Consider the following 13,913-nt stretch of genomic DNA (forward strand, 5'->3'; position numbering starts at 1 on the left):
ATGCAGGAGATGCGAGTTCAATCCCTGGGTCAGAAAGATCCCCTGGAGAAGGGAATGGTAACCCACTCCAGTATTCTTGCCTGGAGAATTCCACAGACAGAGGAGCTTGGTGGACTACTGTCCATGGGGTCGCAAAAAGCCAGCCACAACTGAGTGACTAACATGCTCTATACGTCTTGACACCTCATGTGATCTCTTGGTGATGAACAGAAGACTTAGGGTGATGCCAGCAAGATGGCAGAATAGGAAGGCTCAGCCCTCATCCCCAATAGAGACACCAAATTAACCCTAGAAACACCAAAATACCTTTAGGAGAACTTCAGAAACCAGCTAAGAAGTTGCAATGCTGTGCTTAGTTGCTGTGTCTGACTCTTTATGACTCTTTGAACTGGAGCCCACTAAGCTCCTTCATCCACAGGACTCTCTAGGCTAGAACACTGGAGTGGGGGTGCCATTTCCAAGAAGCTGTAGTTCCCCAGGCAAATGCAGAGTCAACAACAGCTCTATGGAGAAGTGTAAGAAGAGCCTTTCATTTCCTTTGTGACTGCCCACCCCCTGGCTGGCGTGGCTCATCCCAGGGGGTGGGGAAGAGAACATAAGATGTGCACCAGCACTCCAGGCTTTCAGAGGGCTACTGGAGGGACTGGGGTCTGTCTCTCCTGACTCCAGGGCTAACGGAACCAACACAGTTTGGAGGTCTGGAGGTTGCCTGTAATCTAGAAGGAATGAGGGCAGTTTTCAGCAGCACCAGCACCAGGGGGCCCGTGGTGCTGCAGACGGAGGCCAGGGCAGCTTGGTCCAATCAGGAGAAGATGCCTGACTTGGTAGCACCCCCAGGAGGGAGAGAGAAGAGCAGAGCATGAATCCAGCCGGCATTCTGAGGACTGGTATCTATCTGCCAGGCTCTGGGGAGCTAATGGACAGCTGGCATACTTCAGATGCCTAGGGGTTGCTGAGAACGGAGAGCCAGGGAACATGCAGTCCCACAGATGCACACTGGAGGGAGCAAAGGCCTACGTGCTCCTGGAGAAGAACCAGGCAAACCTAATCGGAAAGTCATTCGGGAGAAGTTGCAGCCAGGCCCACAAAAGGTTTCAGAGACCCCAGAGTTCAAGTTTGGCTAATTGGTGAGTGCCTTCCCTTGTAGAAAGCCTGGGAGAGGTAACTTTTCTCAAAGCATAAAATTCAGCAAATAGGTCAGGAGCGGGGGTCTGAACCCACTGTGCCCTGTGAGATGTAGGGGAGGCAGGTGACTGGTGCTCAGTGGAGGTGGCCATGGCGCCGGTGGCCCAGGGTGTGGTGGGGGCAACCCCTGATTCCTGGGGACCACAGGCTGTTCACACCCTGCTGGCCCCGCTGGTGAGGAAGGGTGAGCTAGGGGAAAACACAAGGAAGGGAAAGTGTGGGTGGCTGTTGAGGTGGCTTAGCTTCAGGTGCCATGTGGGTCTGGTCAGAAGAGCAAGCCTGGTGGATCCTTTTCTGAAGGAAGAAGAATAATATTTATTCCTTAAAGTATGGAGGTTGCTTGCGCTTGGGGCCCAAAATTGAGGTGCATAGGAGTATATAGAATTGAAGCCTTCTCTCAGAAGTGTATTGGTAGAGTTAAAGAAGACAGCCAACCAAAGGTCATCTGAAATTGTGACTGGCTGATAATCCCTGGACAAAATCAGAGATTACTACTCAAGCATAAGGCCTCCAAGAAGATGTTTGACTAAAGGCTTGGGCTGAGTATGCTGTGGAATGCTTTGCAAAGGACTCATATGGCTTCCTTAGTTATTTTGGCTCTGACTCCATCTTTTCTGAGCAAGTGCTGTGCTGTCTTGGAAATTGGCCAAGATGATTGAGGCAAGGGAAAAGGAGGAAAAGAAGAAACAAAAACATCAAGAAAATATTGCAAAAGCTAAACGACTAAAAAAGGATTGAAAGAATGAACAGGCTGTGCATCCAGAGAAAAACTGTTCGGAAAAGTATGCATCCTTGAAAGGACCCATTAAGGTTTCCTTTTGGATCTTATGACATTATTACTAAACGAAGTCTGAGTCTATGGAAGAATCATGTAGTTCTCACCTGTACTGTAGCAACTTTTCGGGTTCTGAATAGAAGTCTGTTGACAGTTACTGTAAATTGGCATTTATTATGCTACAAATTCTTATAACTCTCATTTGCCTTTTTGCAGCTTATGTATGAATACTAAAATGAAAACATCCTGTGAAGAAAAGTGGCTTTAGATAGAGTTTATGAACTCTATTCAAATAATGGCTTAAAATGGGGTCCTGTTCTGGACAAAGGAGATTAAGAATGTAAAAACTGAGAAAAAGTTGTTCTGAGCAGAAAAGCATGCTTTGGCTTAAAAGATATATGGTGTATTAATTACATCTCATCATTATTACTTATTTCTTGGAATAGAATCATTTCTGGTTTCCTCAAAGCAAAATAATATTATTCAGTGAGTACTTCTCTATTTTCTGCATTCTTCTCATTTTAGCTTTTGCTGCTGCTGCTAAGTCGCTTCAGTTGTGTCCGACTCTGTGAGACCCCATAGATGGCAGCCCACCAGGCTCCGCCGTCCCTGGGATTCTCCAGGCAAGAACACTGGAGTGGGTTGCCATTTCCTTCTCCAATGCATGAAAATGAAAAGTGAAAGTGAAGTCGCTCAGTCATGTCCGACTCTTAGTGACCCCACGGACTGCAGCCTACTAGGCTCCTCCGTCCATGGGGTTTTCCAGGCAAGAGTACTGGAGTGAGTTGCCACTGCCTTCTCCGTTTTAGCTTTTGAGATACTGTTAATTACCAGATATTCTGTATTTTTAAGAATCTAATTTTATAAAGAATTTTCCTGTTATCTTGACTATGTAGAATACCACCTACTGGATATAATAATTTTTGTACTTATGAACACTGCCATTTTCTTAGAAATGACTTGAGTAGAGTAACACTATGATTTAAAGCTTAAAAGTAGAAATGCCAAACCTTGTAGTACCTTAGAAGCAGTTTATTCTCACTTGTGCTAAGTAGAAATGTGAAGTAGTTAAAATGTCTTATCAGATAACTTGCTGATTATATAGATACTTTTAAAAACTTTTGTTTTTATTCCATTGTTTTAATTCATGTGATAATGATGTCCTTTACTTTTTGATCAGACAGGTTCATGGTGAAAATTAAAATTTCAACTTTCTTTTAAGGAATTTTAAAGAGTTACAGTTATATGTTGTAAATGGTAAAGTAAGTCTTAACATTTGGAAAAATTTTGTTTGCATTGTATTAATTGGGTGGAAATGGTGTAAATTATGTCAAAATGAGAATGTTATAATTAGAAATAAAGAGGTAAAGGATATTTCCTTCAGTTAAATAGTATAATTGGAACTTTTTACTCTTTAACATGGCTCTTTTAAATGCATGGTTGATAATTTTATTTGTTGTCAATAATTAATAGCTTATTAATGTTTCCCTCACCTCTATTAATGAACTGTAAATGGCAAAAAAACTATCAATAGCTTCAATTTAAAAATGAAACTAGATATTAAAATAAATTTGATACTTTTTAAAAAAAATTCAGCAAACAATAACAAGGCACATGAACAAACAAGGAAAGATGCCCCAATCAAAGGAACAAAATTAATATCCAGAAACCAAATCAAAAAAAGAAAAAAAGGGAGATCTCTGAATTACTTGTCAAATAAGTCAGAATAATTGTGTTAAAAGAAGCTTAATGATCTATAGGAGAATACAGACAACTAAACAAAATCAGGAAAATTTTGAACAAAATGAGAATATAAAAAAAGAAACTATTAAAAAAAAGGACTGAACAAATTCTGAACTGCAAATACAATAACTGAATTTAAAAATTCACTAGAGAGGTTCACTAGCCAACTGGATCAAGCAAAAGAAAGAATCAAGACACGCAAAGACAAGTCATTTGAAACCACTGAGTTTGAGGAACAAAAAGAAGAAAGAATGAGGAACAGTGAAGAAAGCCATAGAAACTTATAGAACACTTTCAAGTTGACAGTATAGATGTTATGAGAGTTTCAGAATGAGGAGACACAGAGAGAAAGAAACAGAAAACTTAGTGGAAGATATAATGGTCAAACTCTGAGGAACAGAAGGAACATCCAAATTTAAGAAGCTCAAAGAACTCCAACTAGGATAAGGGCCTACACTGAGACACATTTTAATCAAACTGTCAAAAGTAAAAGAATCCTGCAAACAGCAAGAGAATAGCGGCCTGTCCTATTCAAGGGAGCTCCCATTAGATGATTAGCAGATTTCTCAGCAGAAACATTATAAACCAGAAGGGACCGGACTGCAAAATCTCTATGGACCTATCCTCAAGTTCACAAATTCTTTCTTCTGCCAGTTCAAATACACTGCCAAGCTCCCTAGTTAATTTTTTCTTTTATTTCAGCTATTGTCCTTTCAATTCCAGAATATCCATTTGATTCGTTTTTGAAAACAGTTTCGGTCTCTGTTTTTATCCTCTGTTGAATGCGGCACCATCGTCATGTCTTCCTCGACTTACTGAATGTATTTATAATGGCTACTCTGAAGGCTTTGTCTGTGAAAACCAACATCTGGTCTCACTCACTGTAAGTTTCTGTGCCTGCTTCCCCCTGCACCCCCTCCTTCTGTCCTGGTGAATGGGTCATACTCTCCAGCTTCTTTGCATGCCTCGTAATTCTTCTGTTGGACCCTGAACGTTCTGGATAATACAAGACAGCAACTCTGGGTACTGGTCCCTTCCCTGGGGTCTGTTATCACTTCTTTTTTATTTGTTTAGTGACTGGTTGGATTATTTCAGTGGAGTCTGTTTGTATCCTTGCAATTTTGGGCATGGAAGGTCCTTGAGGGCACAGCCTTGGATATGCGGTGCTCACCTTGGAATGACACTGATTTTGGCAGCGCTCTCTCTCTTTCCCTGAATACATCCAGCTGTTAAACCTCACTAATTCCATGCTGTTTCCTCCATTGTCTGCAGCAGTCCCCTGGGGGTATAACTTGCCCGACAACCCACACCCATCAAGTTCCCATTCCTTTGAAGGAATATCTGTAGGGGTTAGGGTTTGAGACGTGTTCTCACCCCAAGTGGTCTTCTCCCAGCTCTCTCCCTTCCTGGTTTTGGGGCAAACCAACCAGGCCGCAGTTAGCTTGTGTGTCCAGTGATCCCACCAATCTCCTTCCAACCCCCTTTCACTACATCCTCCATCCCCGAGAGCACCCTCGGGCTTGAACATCGCCAATGTGTGCTGAGTTGTGTCGGTGTTTTCCAACTCTTTGCAATCCCATCTAGAGGTTTTAACAATTGTGCTTTTATAATTTTCACCAGATTTGCAGGCAAGCAGATTCACATTGTCCCTCACATTGCATATCCATCACCTGGCTCTTCTTGTACATGTTCTCCTTTTTTTTGGTGGGGGGCGGGGTGGTGGAGTGTCTTATACTGCATACCCCTTGCTTTCATAACCCTACACAAGTAGCACCCCCCCCCAACCCCGCCGAGATGTCTGTGTCAGTTGCCCACACATTGGCAGTAGGGACAATCTGAGCCCTGTAAACCTGGAAAACAGTGATCTGTATAAATTTTAGGGTCAGATTTTCCATTTTTGCACAAAAATGCTGATGGGGTTTTGACAGAGATGGTCTTGAATCAGTAAGTCCCCAAGGAATAACATCATCTTAACAATATTAAGCCTTCCAATCCATGGACACAGGATGTCTTTTCATTTATTTAGGTCTTTAAATTATTTTAAATTTAAATTCTTTAAATTCCAAGTTGTGGATGTGACTGGTGATGGAAGTAAAGTCTGATGCTGTAAAGAACAATATTGCATAGGAACCTGGAATGTTAGGTCCATGAATCAAGGTAAATTGGAAGTGGTCAAACAGGAGATGGCAAGAGTGAACATTGACATTTTAGGAATCAGTGAACTAAAATGGACTGGAATGGGTGAATTTAACCCAGATGACCATTATATCCACCACTGTGGGCAAGAATCCCTAAGAAGAAATGGAGTAGCCCTCACAGTCAACAAAAGAGTCTGAAATGCAGTACTTGGATACAGTCTCAAAAACAATAGAATGATCTCTTTTCATTTCCAAGGCAAACCATTCAATATCACAGTAATCCAAGTCTATTCCCCAACCAGTAATGCTGAAGAAGCTGAAGTTGAACGGTTGTATGAAGACCTTGTAGAAGGTATGTATGAAGGTCTTGTAAAGACCTTCTAGAACTAACACCCCAAAAAGATGTCCTTTTCATTAAAGGGGCCTGGAATGCAAAAGTAGGAAGTCAAGAGATACCTGGAGTAACAGGAAAATTTGGCCTGAGTACAAAATGGAGCAGGGCAAAGGCTAATAGAGTTTTGCCAAGAGAACACACTGATTATACCAAACATCCTCTTCCAACAACACAAGAGGAGACTCTACACATGGATATCACCAGATGGTCAATACTGAAATCAGATTGATTATATTCTTTGCAGCCAAAGATGGAGAAGCTCTAAACAGTCAGCAAAAACAAGGCCAGGAAATGACTATGGCTCAGATCATGAACTCCTTATTGCAAAATTCAGACTTAAATTGAAGAAAGCAGGGAAAACCACTAGACCATTCAGGTATGATCTAAATCAAATCCCTTATGATTATATAGTGGAAGTGACAAATAGATTCAAGGGATTAGATCTGATAGAGTGCCTGAGGAACTATGGATGGCGACTAGTCACATTGTACAGGAGGCAGTGATCAAGACCATCCCCAAGAAAAAGAAATGCAAAAAGGCAAAATGGCTGTCAGAGGAGGCCTTACAAATAGCTGAGAAAAGAAGAGAAGTGAAAGGCAAAGGAGGAAAGGAAAGATATACCCATTTGAATGCAGAGCTCTGAAGAATAGCAAGGAGAGATAAGCAAGTCTTCCTCAGTGATCAATGCAAATAAATAGAGGAAAGCAATAGAATGGGAAAGACTAGAGATCTCTTCAAGAAAATTAGAGATACCAGGGGAACATTTCAACAAAGATGGGCATAATAAAGGACAGAAATGGTATGGACCTAACAGAAGCAGCAGATATTAAGAAGAGGTGGAAAGAATACATAGAAGAACTATACAAAAATGATCTTAAAGACCCAGATAACCACGATGGTGTGATCACTCACATAGAGTCAGACATCCTGGAATGCCAAGTCAAGTGGGCCTTAGGAAGCATCACTATGAACAAAGCTAGTGGAGGTGATGGAATTCCAGTTGAGCTTTTTCAAATCCTAAAAGATGATGCTGTAAAAGTGCTGTACTCAATATGCCAGCAAATTTGGAAAACTCAGCAGTGACCACAGGACTGGAAAAGGTCAATTTTCATTCCAATCCCAAAGAAAGGCAATGCCAAAGAATGTTCAAACTACCTCACAATTGCACTCATCTCACATGCTAGCAAAGTAATGCTTAAAATTCTCCAAGCCAGGCTTCAACAGTATGTGAACCATGAACTTCCAGATGTTCAAGCTGGATTTAGAAAAGGTGGAAGAACCAGAGATCAAATTGCCAACATCTGTTGGATCATCGAAAAAGCAAGAGTTCCAAAAAAAAAAAAAAAATCTACTTCTGTTTTATTGACTGCACCAAAAACTCTGACTATGTGGATCACAACAAAATGGAAAATTCTTAGAGACAAGAATACCAGACCACCTTACTGGCCTCTTGAGAAATCTGAATGCAGGTCAAGAAGCAACAGTTAGAACCAGATATGGAACAACAGACTAGTTCCAAATTGGGAAAGGAGTACGTCAAGGCTGTATATTGTCACCCTGCTTATTTAACTTATATGCAGAGTACATCATGTGAAATGCTGGGCTGGGTGAAGCACAAGCTGGAATCAAGCTTGCCAGGAGAAATATTGATAACCTTAGATATGCAGATGACACCACCCTTATGGCAGAAAGCGAAGAGAAACTAAAGAGCCTGTTGATGAAAGTGAAAGAGGAGAGTCAAAGAGTTGGCTTAAAGCTCAACATTCAGAAAACTAAGATCATGGGATCTGGTCTCATCACTTCATGGCAAATAGATGGGGGAACAATGGAAACAGTGACAGACTTTATTTTTGGGGGCTCCAAAATCACTGCAGATGGTGACTGCAGCCATGAAATTAAAAGATGTTTGCTCCTTGGAAGAGAAGTTATGACCAACCTAGACAGCATATTAAAAAGCAGAGACATTACTTTGCTGACAAAGGTCCATCTAGTCAAGGCTATGATTTTCCCAGTAGTCATGTATAGATATGAGAGTTGGACTATAAAGAAAGCTGAGTGCCAAAGAATTGATGCTTTTGAACTGTGGTGTTGGAGAAGACTCTTGAGAGTCTCTTGGACTGCAAGGAGACCAAACCAGTCAATCCTAAAGGAAGTCAGTCCTGAAAATTCATTGGAAGGACTGATGATGAAGCTGAAACTCCAATCCTTTGGCCACCTGATGCAAAGAACTGACTCATTTGAAAAGACCCTGATGCTGGGAAAGATTGAAGGTGGGAGGAGAAGGGGACGACAGAGGATGAGATGGATAGCTGGCATTACCAACTTGATGGACATGAGTCTGAGCAAGCTCTGGTAGTTGGTGATGGACAGGGAAGCCTGGCATGCTGCAGTCCATGGGGTTGCAAAGAATCGGACACTCTGAGCAACCGAATTTAACTTAAATTCTTTCAACAATATTTACACTTTTTACAGTATGAGTATTACACTTTCTAGATTGACCCCATCTCTTTCATTTGGATGCTATTTTAAGTGCAATTGTTCTCTTAATTTCCTTTTTGGATTGCTCATTGTTATCATCTAGAAATATAACTAGGGACTTCCCTGGTGGCCCAGTGGTTAGGAATCCACCTGCTAACCAGGTGACATGGGTTAGATTCTTGGTCTGGGAAGATCCCACATGCCACGGGGCAACTAAGCCTGTGGGCCACAACTACTGAGCCTGTACTCTAGAGCCAGGCAGTCACAACGAGAGAAGCAGCCACAATGAGAAGTCCACACACTGTAGCAAAGAGGAGCCCCTGCTGACCACAGCTACAGAACAAGCACAGCAATGAAGACCCAGCACAGCGAAAAATAGATAAATTAATTAATTTAAACAAAAAAAGAAGTTGAAGCTTGTGTTTACCAATGGCACAAACATGAGTGACTCTGTACAGAGGTATGTCTGAGAATCCTTTGTCTGTTGGGTGTGTGCCATGCTGCTCCCGGGATGGGCTCAGCATAGGGAGGTCTCTGTGATACGTGGTGTTTAACCCTTTCTGATCAGGGACTCCTCTGTAGGTGACATTGTTGAGGCTCTGAGGAGCAGAGCTTGGGGCAGGACTTGGGTGCTGGCAGGCGGTTTGGAGCAGCATCTGAGGAAGCCGGGTCTGCTTTGGAATGGAGTGATCCCAGGAGCAGGGACCATGCTAAGACTGGGAACTTTGTGGGTGACTTTTGTGTCTGTTCTTAGACAAAGTTTTTAGGTGGGCATATCCTGTTTCATTTTATCCTGGTCTCTGAGTAACCTCAGTAACCCCTGAGGCTGATTGTCTGCAAGGATTTTATGTCTGACAGAATAAAATGGCCTGGCAGTGAGCCTCAGACAGCTCGTTACCATGCTAAGATATAGCTGCAAGTGTCAGATCAGCTCCAGATGTCAGGAGCTGCTTTCTTCTTTCTCAGTTCCACTTTTGGCCAAAGACAGATGACATCAGGCTGCAGGACATTAATTCATGATGCCCAGATTTTTACCCTTGTCAACACTCTGTTGATTAAGATCAGAAGCATGTGTGTTACACACACTCTCTAGGGGACTCAGGGTTAATCTCTTTTTTATCTCTACTGTAGGCTGCATGGTTGAACCATCTGATGTGACAGTGGCTATGCGGTAGCATTTAAACCTTGGATAAGACATGTATGCACAGCAAAGGAAACCAGTGACAAAACAAAAAGACAACCTGCTGAATGGGAGAAAATATGTGTGAATGATGCTACCGACAGGGGCTTAATCTCCAAAATATACAGACAACTCATACACCTCAATATCAGAGAAAACAACCCAACAGGCAGAAGACCTAAACAGACATTTCTCCAGAGAAGACACACAGATGATCAATAGGCACATGAAAGACACTCAGCATCACTAAATATTAGAGAAATGCAGATCAAAACTACAATGAGGTACCATTTCACAACAGAACAGCCATCATTAAAAAGTCTACAAATAATAAATGCTGGAGAGGGTGTGGAGAGGAAGGAGCCCTCCTACACTGCTGGTAGGAATGTAAACTGGTGCAGCCACTAGGGAGAACAGTATGCAGGTGCCTTAAAATCTAAAATTAGAGCTACCATATGACCCAGCAATCCCATCCCTGAATATACCTGTGGAGGAGATGAAAACTATTTTGAAAAGATACATGCACCCCAATGTTCCTAGCAGCATTGTTTACAATAGCTAAGACATGGAAACAACCCGAGTGCCCGTTAGCCAATGGTATGAGTCATAAAAAAGAATGAAATATTTCCATTTGCTGCAACATGGATGGACCTAGAGAGTATTATACTTAGTGAAGTCAGACAAATATCATATGATATCACTTATATGTGGAATGTAAAGAATAATACAAATGAATCTATATATAAAACAGAGACTGACTCAGACAAGCAGAACAAACTTCTAATTACCAAAGGCGGGGGGGGGGGGGGTGTGGATAAATTAGGAGTATCAGATTAACAGATACCAACTACTATACATACAATCGATAAGCAACAAGGATTTACTATATAGCACAGGGAACTCTATTCAATCACATGTAATAACCTATAATTGAAACTAATCTGAAAAAAAAATATATATATATATATAATGGAATCACTTTGCTGCAAACCTAAAACTAACACAATACTGTAAATCAACTATATTTCAGGGGATTATATGTATATATATATGGCTGATTCACTTTGTTGTATAGCAGAAACGAACACAATATTGTAAAACAATTATACTCCAATAAAAAATATTCATCTCTTGAAAATAAAATAAGCAAACAACATCTCTGTAAAGACATATAAACCAACAAAATAGACAATTAACACAAAGAAAATAACTCTTAATGCTTCCTGTAGGTTTTAAAGCCCACAGGGCCCAGAATTTCATGGGGTCTACTTTAGACAGACAGACCCGTTCCCTTCCAGCCTCGTCACTCACTGTTCTGTCTGCCCTGCTGTACTTACGTAGGCCTCACAAGAAGTACTGATTTTTGTACAGCAGGCTAACGGCAAGTCAAAGGCTGTCCCATCGTCTGTGCCTGTTTCAGTGTAAGCCTTTAGATCAGTTTATTAGGCATTCAGAACATGTGACATCATTTATGACTTCTGTAAAGGTTAGAGACACGCCTGCACCACTTTTTCTAGTTGTTTTATTCCCTTTGTGGGAATTCTATTCTCTGGAGTATGCATGGAAAGGGAATCAGATTCCTCTAGAAGTTTCTTTTTAAATAGCTGGTGTTATTTTTGTCTTAGAAGCTGCTGGGTGTTCTTTTCAGGATGTATGAGTGACTGGCGGAGTGGTTAAATATCTGGAAACCTCTAACAATTACTCAGAATACACAGGATAAGTTAGAATATCCACATAACATCCCAGCGAAGCCTCTGGGAGTATAATTCGCATTTATTACAATAGGAATTGTTTTGTTTTTAGATTTCACTGATACCAAGATGGTATTTCAAACTGATCATTTGCTCAGCACCTCTGAGGTTTTTCACCCAGAAATCTGATATGGAACTTGCAGACTGAACAACTGGCACTTGCTCAGGATGGGGAGAGTTCCAGGACGGAAAAACCTTGTAATACTGTCTTCCTTGAAAAACCATTGCGTTTTGTTCCAGAACACAGTGAAGCTACCAGGGATCAGTTTGATCCTTTCAAGTTACTTGTTCCCAGAAAACCTCAGACTCTTTAAAGGAATTAAACAACATCTGGGACCCAAAGACATAAAAGTCACAGTGTCAAGCATCTGACTAAAAGTCAATAGGCATGACTGAAAAAGGAAGGGAATTCTGAAACGTGCTACAACATGAATGAACCTTGAAGACATTACACCCCATGATGTAAGCCAGTCACGGAAGGACAAATACTGTGCAATTTCACCCACGGGAGGTTCCTAGAATTATCAAATTTCTAGAGACAAAGTAGAAAGGTGGTTTCCAGGGGCTTGGAAGAGCGGGGAGGGGGAGTCAGTGTTTGATGGACGTAGAGTTTCAGTTGTGCAAGATGAAAATAGTCTGGAGATGGATGGTGGTGATGTCTGCTGAATATAACTTAAGGCCATCAAATGGTGCACTTTAAGGTGATAAAAATGGTAAACTTATGTTATCCATATATATATATTTTTAAAACTTGCAAGTTCGATTTTTCTTTTTTTCTTCTTTTTTTTTTTTTTTTTTTGGCCACACCTCATGGCATCTGTGGGGTCCCACAGAGTCGGACACAACTGATGTGACTTAGCAGCAGCAGCATGGCATGTGAAACTTCCTTGACCAGGGATCAAACTCTCACCCCTTTCAGTGGAAGGCAAAGTCTTAGCCACTGGACCCCAGGGAAGCTCCTATATGTTTTTAAAATATTTATTTATTTTTTAATCAAAAGGCATGAAAAAAAGCAGGTAGATATTACCCATTGTTGTTGCTGTTTAGTCTCATTAAACTCTTTGCGACCCCATGGACTGTGGCCTGCCAACCTCCTCTTTCCATGGAATTCTCCAGGCAAGAATATTGGAGTGGGTTGCCATTTCCTTCTCCAAGGGATCTTCATGACCCAGGGATCAAACCCATGTCTCCTGTAAGGGCAGGTGGATTCTTTACCACTGAGCCACCAGGGATTATCAGCAATATTACCCATAGCCAGGAGAAAATTGCAGATGTGTGACAGAGATGATGGACTTCTTAGACGAAGACGTACAAACAACATCATAAAGATGCCCTGTGTGCTGGAGAATGCAGAGGGCCAGGAGACAAATGGGAGAATTAAAAAAAAAAAAAAAAGACAGACTAGCTGGGACTACTAGCAGAGCAGGCGTTACAGAAAAAAGATCAGAGAAGAAAAGATAGGGAAAGCATGAAGAGAGAGGAAAAAAAGAACATCAGGGCAACATCAACTAATGCAGCATATGTCATTGGAATCCTAGAATGAGAGGGAGCAGGACAAACTATATGAAGAGCAATGTCCTAAATTTCAAATTTGATAGCAACCACCAGATCCAAGAAGCTCAAGGAACCCTAAGCACAGGAACCATGAACAGGACCACACGAAGGTACATCCCATCAACAAATACTTTAAATGTAAATGACCTAAATGCTACAAACAAAAAACCGATACTATCAAAATGGGTTAAAAAGAAAAAAAAGCAAAACTCAAAACATGTTGCCCATAAGAAACCTACTCTCAATATAAAGACACAGATGGTTTAAAATAAAAGAATAAAAAAAGCTATTCTGAGCAACCACTGAATGACACACCTGGAGTAGCTTTAATGTCAAAGTGGATTCTCAGGGATGATTCTCCAGTTGCAGAGAAAAACATCCAATGCTGCGTCTAGAAGAACAACTCGACACTCCTGACCAGTCTGCAGCTAATCCACAGAACTTCACAGAACAGGAAGTGGAGTTTAACAGACTCCAGGCCCACAGCCCACTTCCTGGCACTACCGGTTCTAGCCTCATGCTGTGGTGGCAGCAGACATGTGGGCCAAAAGGGCCCTAGCCCGCTTTGGGTCACTGGATTTTGCACATCGCATGTGCCCTGACAGCCCCCTTTCAGGTGCAAGACATCCAGCGCTGCAGGCACCCGACCGCGAGCTGTGGAGGACCATCACCAGCCAGCCCTGAGCTCTCTCACCAGACCCTGGGCCGCAGCCAG

General features: G+C 41.7%; 1 long non-coding RNA gene and 1 pseudogene across 1 annotated transcript; both read left to right on the plus strand.

The window, feature by feature from the left end:
• The first annotated feature begins 597 nt into the window (after nt 1-597).
• LOC139039086 (uncharacterized) lies at nt 598-3,343 on the plus strand. The gene is made up of 2 exons (XR_011492259.1): nt 598-1,127; nt 2,486-3,343. It is a non-coding gene; the product is annotated as an uncharacterized lncRNA (long non-coding RNA).
• On the plus strand, nt 1,276-2,278 carry LOC110138517 (small integral membrane protein 15-like; annotated as a pseudogene).
• Nucleotides 3,344-13,913: the final 10,570 nt, after the last annotated feature.

The sequence above is a fragment of the Odocoileus virginianus genome, chromosome 17, assembly GCF_023699985.2.
Source record: "Odocoileus virginianus isolate 20LAN1187 ecotype Illinois chromosome 17, Ovbor_1.2, whole genome shotgun sequence".
Taxonomy (NCBI): domain Eukaryota; kingdom Metazoa; phylum Chordata; class Mammalia; order Artiodactyla; family Cervidae; genus Odocoileus; species Odocoileus virginianus.